Genomic DNA, 14900 nt, shown 5'->3' with positions numbered 1-14900 from the left:
GGGTTTGGCTGGCGTAGGCCGTCATTGTAAATAATAATTTGTTCTTAACTGACTTGCCTAGTTAAAAAAGGTTAAATAAAAAAATAAAAATCAACAACAACAAAAAGATCCTGTACATACTGTCTATACACACCATTATATACATACTGTATATTTATATCCCGGACACTGACATTGCTCGTTCTGATATTTCTTTAATTTCTAAATTGTTATTTATTTATTTATGTGTATTGTTTTGTATTGCAAGGGTACAGTATACTGCCTGTACTGCATATATCACCCACTTTCACATTTCTGAGATAGATAGCTGACTCACCACAGAACCATATTTGTTCATAACCGTGGCCCATATTTTTCCTTTAGTGACTAAAATACAGATTAGTACCAGAAGTCCTTATTTCTAGAGACAGGATACAAAGCCACAAAACCACACACAAGATATTTTGGAAGCTCCTATGTGTGTTGCAAATGGCACCTTATTCCCCATAAAGTGCACTACAATGACACCCTAAAGTAGTGCACTATATTAGTAAAACGGTGCCATTTGGGAAACATCCTTTGTCTTTTGAAGCATTATGTTTTGCTGCTGAGGTCAATTGAACATATCTGTGGTTTGACGTTATATTTAAAGCAGCAGTCTAAAAAACAGCAGTCTAAGACGAGTTTGCTTGGCTCAGTTATTCTTTCAAGCAAGTTGCTACTACTGCAGACACCAGGCTTGCCAACGAAATGGACATTCAACCTACCATTTCTCTATTTGCATTCTGAAGTGTGCTGATTTGAAAAACAGAAAGTACAGATGTGGATAAAGTCAGCTGTTTTTTTAGTTACAGTCCACTTTTAATCCTGATCAGTTAAAATTCAAGCTAATGGCCAGCAGATGTCAGTGTTGTCTATAATAAACACCACTGACAGGACATCGTGACCTCACTCAGCTTGGTGGTTGCAATATACAGTATTGTGAGTGCACATGCATAGTGTTAGTGTATGGTTTGTCCAGCAAGGATTGTTCCTCTTTCTGGGATGTCTGTGAGAGGGGGAAGTTTGAGTGAAAGAGGAGAAGGAAGAAACAGACTGAAGTTAGAGGTGGAGAAGAGAGGAGAGGGAGAAACAGAGAAGGAAAAGAAAAGGGAAAAGATGAACAGGGAATGTGGAGGAGGATAGAAGACAGAGCAACATAGTGAACGTGCAAGAAGAGGAGAGAGGGGAAACATAGGAAACTCGAGGTTAGGCGACAGAACCAGAGGCTGGACTCCAGATATCACCTTATCCTCCCGGCAACCCCCCAGCAACGTCCCGGCAACCCCGACACACTGAAATAATTAGTATTGTCGCCCAGCGCCATGGCTCTCCATCTCCCCTGCTTCCCCCAGCCTGCCAGACCCCTCCACTCTGATTTATATTAGGTTTCTTATCTAATAACTCCGACTGCAGGAACCGTGGACCAAATGCTGTTTAACAGCAGCTGTAAAACACAAGTTGTAAAAACACACAGCACACTACAGCCCCCAACCAGCCCCAACTCCTTATTCCATCACACAGGTCTCAACCAACCACAACTCCCTTCATCACACAGGCCTCAACCAACCCCAACTCCTTCCATCACACAGGCCTCAACCAACCCCGACTCCTTATTCCATCACACTAACCAACACCAACTCCTTCCATCTTGAGATAGAAAAATAAAATAAAGGATGAATAAAGTAAGTAAATGTAATGTCATTGTCTGGCTCTGTGCTCAGTGTTAAAGTAGGGGTGATGGGCTTGCTGTGAGTGCAACAGAGAAGCGCAGTTCCAGAGGGAGGTAGTCAGAGAGGAGAGAGCATGGTTTGTATAAAACTGATAATGTGGACAGACAGACAGACTGCAGCAGTATGGTCCATGAGGGCATACTGTTTTGAAATAAACTTTGATTTGATTTGATACAGTAGAAGACAGACAGCAGCTCTGGTCCAGAGAATAGTGAACCCTTACAGCCTCTTAGCACTGTATGTTTTAGTGTGGTGCTACACCCCCACCCATCTTTATTTCATTAACAATCGCTCCCCACTCAGCTTTCTGTCACACCTGCGTTCTGCCTCCTGTTCCAGAACACAAGTCAGCAGAGGAAATGGTCTGCGGCACAAACAGCACTCTATTCCTTATTTAGTGCACTACTTTTAACCAGGGCCCATTGACCTCTTCATCACAGCTCTCGTCCAGGAGGGCTGCTGGGGCCAGGGTCACCTAAGGGCTGACCTACTATAAATCTCTCTCTCTCTCTCTCTCTCTCTCTCTCTCTCTCTCTCTCTCTCTCTCTCTCTCTCTCTCTCTCTCTCTCTCTCTCTCTCTCCTCTCTCTCTCTCTCTCTCTCTCTCTCTCTCTCTCTCTCTCTCTCTCTCTCTCTCTCTCTCTCTCTCTCTCTCTCTCTCTCTCTCTCTCTCTCTCTCTCTCTCTCTCTCTCTCTCTCTCTCTCCCTCCCTCCCTCCTCTCCCTCTCTCCCTCTGCCATTCTTAATCTCATCACGAAGGGAAACAGGGTTCTCACTGGGCACACACCGGTTGAATCAACATTGTTTCCACGTCATTTCAAAATGACGTGGAACCAACGTGGAGTAGATGTTGAATTGACGTCTGTGCACAATGGATTGTGTATTAGAAGCATGGGCGTTGGTGGCTGCTTCAGTTTAACTGTCTAGATGTATTTCCTGGCTTGGACAACCACACTGTCTTACTGAGGACTTGGGATGTGTTCTAAATCACTCCCGTTTCCCTGTATAGTGCACTACTTCTGACCACAGCTATATGGGAATAGGATGCCATTTGGGACACACCCTTGGTTTGCAGTTTTCAAACAGGCCCTGCACAAATGTTGCACTAATAGGTTGTGTCTTGGTGCAGCTACAGTGAATTCTCATAAATGCTGTCATCAGCTATAAGTGCAGTAGGCTAGGCTGTACTGTAAAGAGAAAAGACCGTGATTGCTCTGTAGTTAGCCAGTCTTACCTCTTCTCACTAAAACCTGGCTGGCTGCAGTAGACATACACTACCATTCAAAAGTTGGGGGTCACTTAGAAATGTCCTTGTTTTTGAAGGAAAAGCACATTTTTTGTCCATTAAAATAACATCAAATTGATCAGAAATACAGTGTAGACACTGTTAATGTTGTAAATGACTATTGTAGCTGGGAACGGCAGATTCTTTATGGAATATCTACATATGCGTACCGAGGCCCATTATCAGCAACCATCACTCCTGTGTTCCAATGGCACGTTGTGTTAGCTAATCCAAGTTTATCATTTTAAAAGGCTAATTGATCCTTAGAAAACCCTTTTGCAATTATGTTAGCACAGCTGAAACTGTTGTTCTGAATAAAGAAGAAATAAAACTGGCCTTATTTAGCCTAGTTGAGTATCTGGCGCATCAGCATTTGTGGGTTCGATTACAGGCTCAAAATGGCAAGAAACAAAGCACTTTCTTCTGAAACTCGTCAGTCTATTCTTGTTCTGAGAAAGGAAGGCTATTCCATGTGAGAAATTGCCAAGAAACTGAAGATCTCGTACAACGCTGTGTACTACTCCCTTCACAGAACAGCGCACACTGTCTCTAACCAGAATAGAACGAGGAGTGGGAGGCCCTGGTGCACAACTGAGCAAGAGGACAAGTACATTAGAGTGTCTAGTTTGAGAAACAGACGCCTCACAAGTCCTCCGCAAAACATCAGTCTCAACGTCAACAGTGAAGAGGTGACTCCAATTTACAGCTGTGCTAACATAATTGCAAAAGGGTTTTCTAAGGATCAATTAGCCTTTTAAAATTATAAACTTGGATTAGCTAACACAATGTGCCATTGGAACACAGAAGTGATGGTTGCTGATAATGGGCCTCTGTAAGCCTATGTAGATATTCCATAAAAAATCCAGCTACAAAAGTCATTTACAACATTAACAATGTCTACACTGTATTTCTGATCAATTTGATGTTATTTTAATGGACAAAAAATGTGCTTTTCCTTCAAAAACAAGGACATTTCTAAGTGACCCCAAACTTTTGAACGGTAGTGTAGCTAGCTTCACAATGAAAACATTGTGCTCTCCCCACAGAGGCTCAGGGTGATACATCAATGTCAGGAGGTCTTGTTATAACCACAGTCCGGGGTTGATAAATCCAATTTTGGACAATATATATTCATGACGTATAGCCATTGATTCTCAAGGAATACTAGCTTGTTTTATTTATTTTATTGTTTGTAAACAAACACTCTACAGCTTCAAAACATAGTTAAAACTATAATTTTTATTATGAACTGTCAGTGCCATCCCTCACAAGTTGCGAATGCTGTTTTTCGAATCGCAGAATGTAGATTTAAATCACCTCTGTTGAGTGGATGTAACGCCCTGGCCATAGAGAGGGGTTTTTGTTCTTTATTTTGGTTAGGCCAGGGTGTTACATTGGGTGGGCGTTCTATGGGCATTTTTCTATGTTGGTTTGTTTCATTGATTTTGGCCGTGTGGCTTCCAATCAGGCACAGCTGTAGAGTGTTGTTGCTGATTGGGAGTCACACATAAGTGCCTGTTTTTCCGTTGGGGTTTTGTGGGTAATTGTTTCTGTTGAGTGTTTTGCACCTGACAGGACTGTTTGGCTGTCAGTTTTCTCGTTTTGTGTAGTGTTCTTTAGTAAATTAAAATCATGATGAACACTAACTCCGCTGCGCCTTGGTCTACTCTCTCTCCCGACAGCCGTTACAGTGGATCCCCTTTCGAAAAGCTCTATTCATTAATGTGCCATCTCCCTGCCTGCTCCCACAGCCCCCCCGGTGCTGCCTGGGTGACACACACACACAGAAGACACAGTGCTGTCCACACGTCTCAGTGATAAGTGGTTCCTTTGTGCTTAAAATGATTTCCTTCTCAGGGGACAATAAATCTATTAGATGTTATTGTAAAGCTTCCTGGATTCAGGGTACACCACATAGGGAATAGGGTGCCATTTGGGACAAAGCCAATATCTACATGTAAGACTGAAAACAAATGCCATAATTATCTAACTACTGCTGTTAACAGAACCCCACTACAGTAGGAGGTGTCTACAACTCTTCACCCAACCCTGCTTTAGCAGCAGGGTAAAACAGAACATGGCTTTTTGATCTAAATAATAAAGACATTTATTTCCTTGGGAGGAAGGGGTGGAGGGAGGGGTCACAGTGAGGGTACTTTGCTTCCGATGTACCATTCAGTGAACCTGGCTCTGTTTTAATGGTGCACAGAGAGAGAGAGAAAGAGTGAGAGAGAGAGAGAAACAGACAGAGAGAGAAGAGAGAGAGAGAGAGACAACAGAGAGAAAGAATAACAGTGTGTAATATCCACCAACGTGTTTTTCTAGTCACCACAGGGAGGCTGGGGAAGCGGAAGGCTCTCTCTCCCTCGCTTTCTCGCTTTCTCTCTCTCTTTCTCTCTTTCTCTCTCTCTCCCTCTCTCTCTCTGTCTCTCTCTCTCTCTCTCTCTCATATTCACTGCATTAAAATGTCAGGCCCTTAATGACTCCCTATGCATCCTCCCATATGCCTCCTCTCCTCTTTTCTCCTCTCCTCCTGCTGAGTTAAGCTCTCTATTGCCAGTTTTTAGGCTCCACACCACACCTCTCCTCTCCTCCTTTCCTCCTCCTCTCATTTCCTCCCCCTCTACTCCCCTGAGCTCTGGACCCAGCAGCAATGGAACAGAACCTGACAGAGTCTTTCTCCTAAAGATAAATTGTGCGTGATGATGTTTGTGCTTGGCCATAAATTGAAATAGCCACGTTGACCTCTAAATACAACAGAGTCTCTCTTTAGATCAAAATGTTACAGTATCCTGCCCTAACAAGGAACAACGGTACTTAATTGTATCCTTCAGTGGAAGGGTTTGATGAAAGTGCAAAATAGACACTCTTAAATATTGGTTGACAGAAGCCAGCTGAGTCAGCTAGAACATGCAGGTTTTGAAGGAGGAACATTCAAACCTATTTCCTGCACCAGACCTTCATCACCATCACATTAGTCTCAACAAACTTCTGATCCACAGGGGAGTAGATAATGGAGAAATTATGGTTTGAGATCTTTAATACAGTATGCTCCCGCTGGTGTAAGGGGTGCGTGCGTGCTGGTGGCAGAGAAGTGAGGCACAGGAGAGCAAAAACTGTGTTACAACGGAGCAGTTTAATAATAAAAAACCACCGGAATCAGAACAAACAATCAATGGGTACAAAACCCGTAGCACACCTGTCAGTGTCCGTGTATATGAGATGAGAAATAGAGTCAATCGCAGGACACCGAACTGAGTAAAACATACGTCTTTACTCTAGGAAAAGTTCATCATACAAAATCCACGCAGGGATAAAACAATAACGATACATACAACGAACACGACCAACAGTAAAACAATAACGCACAAAACATCATGAATATCAGAGGGTTTAAATAGGGAAGTAATCATAACGAAATGGGAACCAGGTGTGAACAATCAAGACATAACAAATGGACAAAGAAACATGGATCGGTGGCAGCTAGAAAGCCGGTGACAATGACCGCCGAACGAACAAGGAGAGGCACCAACTTGGGCGGAAGTCGTGACAACACCAGAATAAACGTGCACATACACTTACAATAAACAATTCTGGACAAGGACATGGGGGTAACAGAGGGTTAAGTACACAACATGTACTGATGGAATTGAAACCAGGTGTGTGGGAAGACAAGACAAAACAAATTGAAAATGAAAAGTGGATCGATGATGGCTAGAAGACCGACGACGCCGACCGCTGAACGCCGCCTGAACAAGGAGAGGAACCAACTTCGGCGGAAGTTGTGACAGTTGGGCACATACTGGTTGATTCAATGTTGTTTTTGGAATCAAAGTAGAAAATACTTTGGATATAAAAAAAGTCATCAACCAGTACTGTTTTAATCTTATTTCAACCAGGGCAAAACTTCAACTTAAATAAATTGACTTAACCTGACTAACAATCTAATTTCAAGATAATCATCAGAACTATGTATACATTGAAATTGCATTGAAAATTCCACATAGTAACGTAAAAAATATTTGGCAGGTAGACAACCTAAATAGCATTGAATAGTTGAAAGTAATTCCTTTAACTTTTCTAATACAACTGTCTGTTAAAGTAAATTCGGAGTGAGTTTGGGTTTATGTAGGCAACACTGACATCTAATTTGCCCAACAAAGGACACCGTCATTTCATCATGTAGCTAGGATATTATCATTCATTCATGGTTGATTGGATCTTCGGAAGTTTAGAAGTAGTTATCATTAGCCCTACAAATAGGATGCCAAATTCATGATATTAATAACACATGTCTACCTTTGGATATTGTTTTGTATATGAAGGATGTTTGTTTGATTTCCAATTTAATCTACAAGTTAGTAATATGTTGGACTCAAGTCTCCATCTAAAGTAAAAATCAAAGTTGAAAAATTGGACTAAATCAAATCTAACTTTATTCGAAGTGCATTTAAAGTTTGATTTGATTTAGTGCTATTCTTTAACATACACTTTTGGTTGAGATGGAGATGTGAACATACCAACATATTAATCATTAATTTGTAGACATACTGGATATTGAATTGTGAACACAACCAAATATCAACATTTGAAGGAGATGTATCTTCTGCTTGGATAGTATATATACTGTATATTATGAATTACATATATAAAACACAATATCCAAAGGTAAAAGTTTATTGTTCACATCAAAAATTTGGCATCCTATTTATAGGGCTATTGGAAACTTTTTCTAAACTTCAAAAGATCCAGTCAACCATGGACAAATTATAGTACGTCTACAGGTAACTGCCAAAATAAAGGAAACACCAACATAAACTTTCAGAACAGCTTCAATGCACCTTGTCATAGATTCTACAAGTGTCTGGAACTCTATTGGATGGATGCGACAACATTCTTCCACGAGAAATTCCATAATTTGGTGTTTTGTTGACGGTGGTGGAAAATGCTGTATAAGACACCGCTCCAGAATTTCCCGTAAGTGTTCAATTTGGGTTGAGATCTGGTGACTGAGACACCCATGGCATATGGTTTACATAGTTTTCATGCTCATTAAACCATGCAGTGGCCACTCGTGCCCTATGGATGGGGGCATTGTCATCATATGGGGATTGTAACACATGGGAATAGCCATGGTAGCCAAAATAATGGCCTGCCCAGCATTTTAATCACACTTGGTATGTTAATGCTTAATTGATTCAGGAATCCCACCTGTGTTGTTCCTGAGCCTACAGCCTATAGGGAGGAGGTCAGAGACCTGGGTATGTGGTGCCAGGATAACAACCTCTCCCTCAATGTGATCAAGACAAAAGAGATGACTGTGGACTACAGGAAAAGGAGAACCGAGCACGCCCCCATTCTCATTGACGGGGCTGTAGTGGAGCAGGTTGAGAGCTTCAAGTTCCTTGGTGTCCACATCACCAACAAACTATCATGGTCCAAACACACCAAGACAGTCGAGAAGAGGGCACGACAAAGCCTATTCCCCCCCTGGAGACTGAAAAGATTTGACATGGGTCCTCAGATCCTCAAAAAGTTCTACAGCTGCACCATTGAGAGCATCCTGACTGATTGCATCACTGCCTGGTATGGCAACTGCTCGGCCTCCGACCGCAAGGCACTACAGAGGGTAGTGCGTATGGCCCAGTACATCACTAGGGCCACACTTCCTGCCATCCAGGACCTCTATACCAGGCAGTGTCAGAGGAAGGCCCTAAAAATTGTCAAAGTCTCCAGCCACCCTAGTCATAGATTGTTCTCTCTGCTACCGCAAGGCAAGTGGTACTGGAGCGCCAAGTCTAGGTCCAAAGGGCTTCTTAACAGCTTCTACCCCCAAGCCATAAGACTCCCGAACAGCTAATCAAATGGCTACCCCCCACCCCTCTTTTACGCTGTTGCTACTCTGTTTATTATAAATGCATAGTCACTTTACCTCTACCTACATGTGCATATTGACTCTGTACCAGTACCCCCTGTATATAGTCTTGAAACTGTTATTTTACTGCTGCTCTTTAATTACTTGTTATTTTTATTTCTATTTTATTTTTTACTTATCTATTTTCACTTAACACTTATCTTTCTATAAACTGCATTGTTGGTTAAGTAAGCATTTCACTGTAAGGTGAAACACCTGTTGTATTTGGCGCATGTGACAAATAATATTTGATTTGATTTGATTTGTTTGACTGAATCTGCTTTCAATATACTTTGCATCCCTCATTTACTCAAGTGTTTCCTTTATTTTGGCAGTTACCCGTAGCTATTGAAATGATGGTGTCCATTGTGCAAATCAGATGTAGCCTACATAAACCCAACCTCACTGCGAATTTACTTTCACATTCAGCTTGTGTAAGAAAAGTTAGAGTTACTTTCAACTATTCAATGCTATTTAGTTAGTCTATTCAAATGAGTATGGAAGCTGCTCATTATCTAAATGTGTTGACATAATAGCTCAGTGGAATCAAGCACAGCTTGTTTCCAAAGCTAAGCACGGTACGTAGACATCTGTGGCATTCTGCATTAGCATCGAAAAGCCACCGTGATGTGCAACTTTTCAGGGAAGTTAGGAACCAATATACACAGGCAGTTAGGAAAGCTAAGGCTAGCTTTTTCAAACAGAAATTTGCATCCTGTATCACAAACTCCAAAAAGTTCTGGGACACTGTAAAGTCCATGGAGAATAAGAGCACCTCCTCCCAGCTGCCCACTGCACTGAGGCTAGGAAACACTGTCACCACTGATAAATCCACTATAATTGAGAATTTCAATAAGCATTTTTCTACATGTAACGGTATTCGTCGGTAGAAATGGACCAAGGCGCAGCGAGACTGTGAATACTCATACTTTAATAGACTCAAGTAAGGCATCCACAGGAAAACAATAACACGACAGCAACAGTTTGCAGGCTAACAAACGCAGTGCAAAACAACCACCCACAAACCCCAGTGACAAACAACTCCTACATATATGACTCCCAATCAGGAACAACGATTCCCAGCTGTTCCTGATCAGGAGTCACAAGACACACACAAGACTGCCACGTCCTGACCCCCAAACTACTACACCAGCTCCATCTGCTGGTCAGGACATGACAGTACCCCCCCCCCCCTCAAGGTGCAGACCCCGGAATGCACCTAACCACAACAAAAAAAACACCAACAAACAAAATCCCCAACAAAACCCATAAACAGTAACCCTAAACAATAAGGGAGGGAAGGGAGGGTGGCTGCCGTCAACGACGGCACTGTGCTACACCCTCCCTCCCCAACCCACCTATCCTGGAGGCGGCTCAGGCTCTGGCCGTTCCAGGCAGTCAGGCCAGTCCGGCAGCTCGGGACAGTCCGGCAGCTCGGGGCAGTGGGGCAGTCGGGGCAGTCCGGCAGCTCGGGGCAGTCGGGCCACTCCGGCAGCTCGGGGCAGTCGGGCCACTCCGGCAGCTCGGGGCAGTCGGGCCACTCCGGCAGCTCGGGGCAGTCGGGCCACTCCGGCAGCTCGGGGCAGTCGGGCCACTCCGGCAGCTCGGGGCAGTCTGGCCACTCCGGCAGCTCGGGGCAGTCGGGCCACTCCGGCAGCTCGGGGCAGTCTGGCCACTCCGGCAGCTCGGGGCAGTCTGGCCACTCCGGCAGCTCGGGGCAGTCTGGCCACTCCGGCAGCTCGGGGCAGTCTGGCCACTCCGGCAGCTCGGGGCAGTCTGGCCACTCCGGCAGCTCGGGGCAGTCTGGCCACTCCGGCAGCTCGGGGCAGTCTGGCCACTCCGGCAGCTCGGGGCAGTCTGGCCACTCCGGCAGTTCGGGGCAGTCTGGCCACTCCGGCAGTTCGGCGCAGTCTGGCCGTCCGGCAGTTCGGCGCAGTCTGGCCACTCCGGCAGTTCAGCGCAGTCTGACCTCTCTGGCGACTGTTGACTGGCGGGCAGCTCTGACGACTGTTGACTGGCGGGCAGCTCTGACGACTGTTGACTGGCGGGCAGCTCTGGTGATGGTTGACTGGCGGGCAGCACTGACGACTGTTGACTGGCGGGCAGCTCTGACGACTGTTGACTGGCGGGCAGATCTGACGACTGTTGACTGGCGGGCAGCTCTGACGACTGTTGACTGGCGGGCAGCTCTGACGACTGTTGACTGGCGGGCACCACTGACGACTGTTGACTGGCGGGCAGCTCTGGCGACTGTTGACTGGCGAGGCTGGGTTCACGCACTTGAAGCCTGGTGCGTGGTGCTGGTACTGGGCGTACCAGATTGTGAACACGCACTTCCATGCTAGTGCGGGGAGCTGGCCTGGGGCTCCATTCTTGCCCCGCAAAACTCCCCTTGTGCCCCCCCCTAAAAGATTATTGGGGGTGCCTCTCGGTCTCCCTTACCTCGCCAGCCTTCTTCCGCTGCTTGGTCCTGTGTTGGTGGGTGGTTCTGTAACGGTATTCGTCGGTAGAAATGGACCAAGGCGCAGCGAGACTGTGAATACTCATACTTTAATAGACTCAAGTAAGGCATCCACAGGAAACCAATAACACGACAGCAACAGTTTGCAGGCTAACAAACGCAGTGCAAAACAACCACCCACAAACCCCAGTGACAAACAACTCCTACATATATGACTCCCAATCAGGAACAACGATTCCCAGCTGTTCCTGATCAGGAGTCACAAGACACACACAAGACTGCCATGTCCTGACCCCCAAACTACTACACCAGCTCCATCTGCTGGTCAGGACGTGACACTACAGCTGGCCATGCTTTCCACCTGGCTACCCCTACCCCGGTCAACAGCCCTGCACCCCCCACAGCAACTCGCCCAAGCCTCCCCCATTTCTCCTTCACCCAAATCCAGATAGCTGATGTTCTTAAAGAGCTGCAAAATCTGGACCCCTACAAATCAGCCGGGCTAGACAATCTCTCTTTCTAAAATTATCTGCCGAAATTGTTGCAACCCCTATTACTAGCCTGTTCAACCTCTCTTTCATATCGTCTGAGATTCCCAAAGATTGGAAAGCTGCCATGGTCATCCCCCTCTTCAAAGGGGGAGACACTCTTGACCCAAACTGCTACAGACCTATATCTATCCTACCCTGCCTTTCTAATGTCTTTGAAAGCCAAGTTAACAAACAGATTAGCGACCAATTTCGAATCCCACCTTACCTTCTCCGCTATGCAATCTGGTTTCAGAGCTGGTCATGGGTGCACCTCAGCCACGCTCAAGGTCCTAAACGATATCATAACCACCATTGATAAGAGACATTACTGTGCAGCCGTATTCATTGACCTGGCCAAGGCTTTCGACTCTGTCAATCACCACATTCTTATCGGGAGACTCAACAGCCTTGGTTTCTCAAATGATTGCCTCGCCTGGTTCACCAACTACTTCTCAGACAGAGCTCAGTGTGTCAAATCGGAGGGCCTGTTGTCCGGACCTCTGGCAGTCTCTATGGGGGTGCCACAGCGTTCAATTCTCGGGCCGACTCTCTTCTCTGTATACATCAATGATGTCGCTCTTGCTGCTGGTGACTCTCAGACCACATCATTCTGTATACCTCTTGCCCTTCTTTGGACACTGTGTTAACTACCCTCCAGACAAGCTTCAATGCCATACAACTCTCCTTCCATGGCCTCCAACTGTTCTTAAATGCAAGTAAAACTAAATGCATGCTCTTCAACCGATCGCTGCCTGCACCTGCTCGCCCTTCCAGCATCACTGCTCTGGATGGTTCTGACTTAGAATATGTGGACAATTACAAATACCTAGGTATCTGGTTAGACTGTAAACTCTCCTTCCAGACTCACATTAAGCATCACCAATTCAAAATTAAATCTAGAATCGGCTTCCTATATCGCAACAAAGCATCCTTCACTCATGCTGCCAAACATGCCCTCGTAAAACTGACCATCCTACTGATCCTCGACCTAGGCAATGTCATTTACAAAATAGCTTCCAACACTCTACTCAACAAACTGGATGCAGTCTATCACAGTGCCATCCGTTTTGTCACCAAAGCCCCATATACCCACCATTGCGACCTGTTCGCTCTCGTTGGTTGGCCCTCGCTTCATACTCGTAGCCAAACCCACTGGCTACAGGTTATGTACAAGTCTCTGCTAGGTAAAGCCCCGCCTTATCTCAGCTCACTGGTCACCATAGCAGCTCCCACCCGTAGCACGCACTCCAGCAGGTATATCTCACTGGTCACCCCAAAGCCAATTCTTCCTTTGGCTGCCTTTCCTTCCAGTTCTCTGCTGCCAATGACTGGAACGAACTGCAAAAATCACTGAAGCTGGAGACTCATATCTCCTTCACTAGCTTTAAGCACCAGCTGTCAGAGCAGCTCACAGATCACTGCACCTGTACATAGCCCATCTGTAAATAGCCCATCCAACTACTTCATCCCCATACTGTATTTATTTATTTATCTTGCTCCTTTGCACCCCAGTATCTCTACTTGCACATTCATCTTCTGAACATCTACTATTCCAGTGTTTAATTGCTATATTGTAATTACTTCGCCACCATGGCCTATTTATTGCCTTACCTCCCTTATCCTACCTCATTTGCACACACTGTATATAGACTTTTTCTACTGTATTATTGACTGTATGCTTGTTTATTCCATGTGTAACTCTGTGTTGTTGTATGTGTCGAACTGCTTTGCTTTATCTTGGCCAGGTCGCAGCTAGCCTACCTGGTTAAATAAAGGTGAAATAAAAATAAATAAAAAATAAACATCTGGATGGTAGACTTGTTTTTACTGAAGTGCATTAACCCTCATATACCAGTAGGAGTCAATGTTCAGGCAGGAATCATTGGACTGTTGCTTTATTTCAATATAACTCTTTATTTAGGTTCATAGCTGTCACGTCCTGGCCAGAATAAGGGTTAATTGTCATTTTAGTTTGGTCAGGACGTGGCAGAGGGTATTTGTTTTATGTGGTTCAGGGTGGTGTGTTAGTTAGGAGGGCGTTTGATTTATTATTTCAGGGTTTTGAGTTATGGTCTATGTTGATGTATTTCTATGTGTAGTCTGGTTGATCTGTTTCTATGTTGAGTTAATTGGGGTGGACTTCCAATTGAAGGCAGCTGTGTGGTGTTGCCTTTGATTGGAAGTCCTATATTAGTTGGGTGTGTTTGTCTGTGTATTTGTGGGAGATTGTTCTGAGTTTAGCCTTGTGCCTTGCCAGACTGTGTGTTGATCGTTCGTTCTCTTTTGTTATTTTGGTGGTCATTTTGGAGTTAATAAACCTCAAGATGAGCTTACATATACCTGCTGCGTTTTGGTCCTCCTTAACCAACGACAACCTTGACAGAATCTCCCACCAAACCAGGACCAAGCAGCAGAGGAAGGAGCAGAGGAATTTTGATTTGGACAAACGGGAGAGATGGACTTGGGAGCAGGTTATGACCGGAGAAGGCCCATGGAGTAAGGCTGGTATGGACCGGGAACGTTTCCGAGGGACACGACTGGCGTTGAAGCACGAGAGGCACCCCCAAGAAATTATTTTGGGGGGGCACACGGGTAGTTTGGCTAGGCCTAGGAAGAGCCGGAAGCCAGCTACCCGTGGTTATATGGAGGAGCGTATGAGGTGGAGAGCGCCATGTTTCGCTGAGGAGCGCACTATCTCACCCATACGCACGCACAGTCCGGTGCGCGTTATTCCAGCCCCTCGCAGGTGCCGTGCTAGAGCGGGCATCCAGCCTGGTAGGAGGATGCCTGCGCAGCGCATCTGGTCGCCGGTACGCCTCCGAGGACCAGGCTACCCAACTCCCGCTCTACGCATGGCTACCATCAGGCCCCTGCACAGCCCAGTCCGCCCTGTACAAGCACCCCGCTCGTACAGGGCTACTAGTTCCATCCAGCCAGGATGGGTTGTGCAGGAGGTAAGA

This window comes from Salmo salar, chromosome 09 (genome assembly GCF_965601325.2).
Source record: "Salmo salar chromosome 09, fSalSal1, whole genome shotgun sequence".
NCBI classification, from domain to species: Eukaryota; Metazoa; Chordata; class Actinopteri; order Salmoniformes; family Salmonidae; genus Salmo; species Salmo salar.
This window is presented reverse-complemented; position numbering follows the sequence as displayed.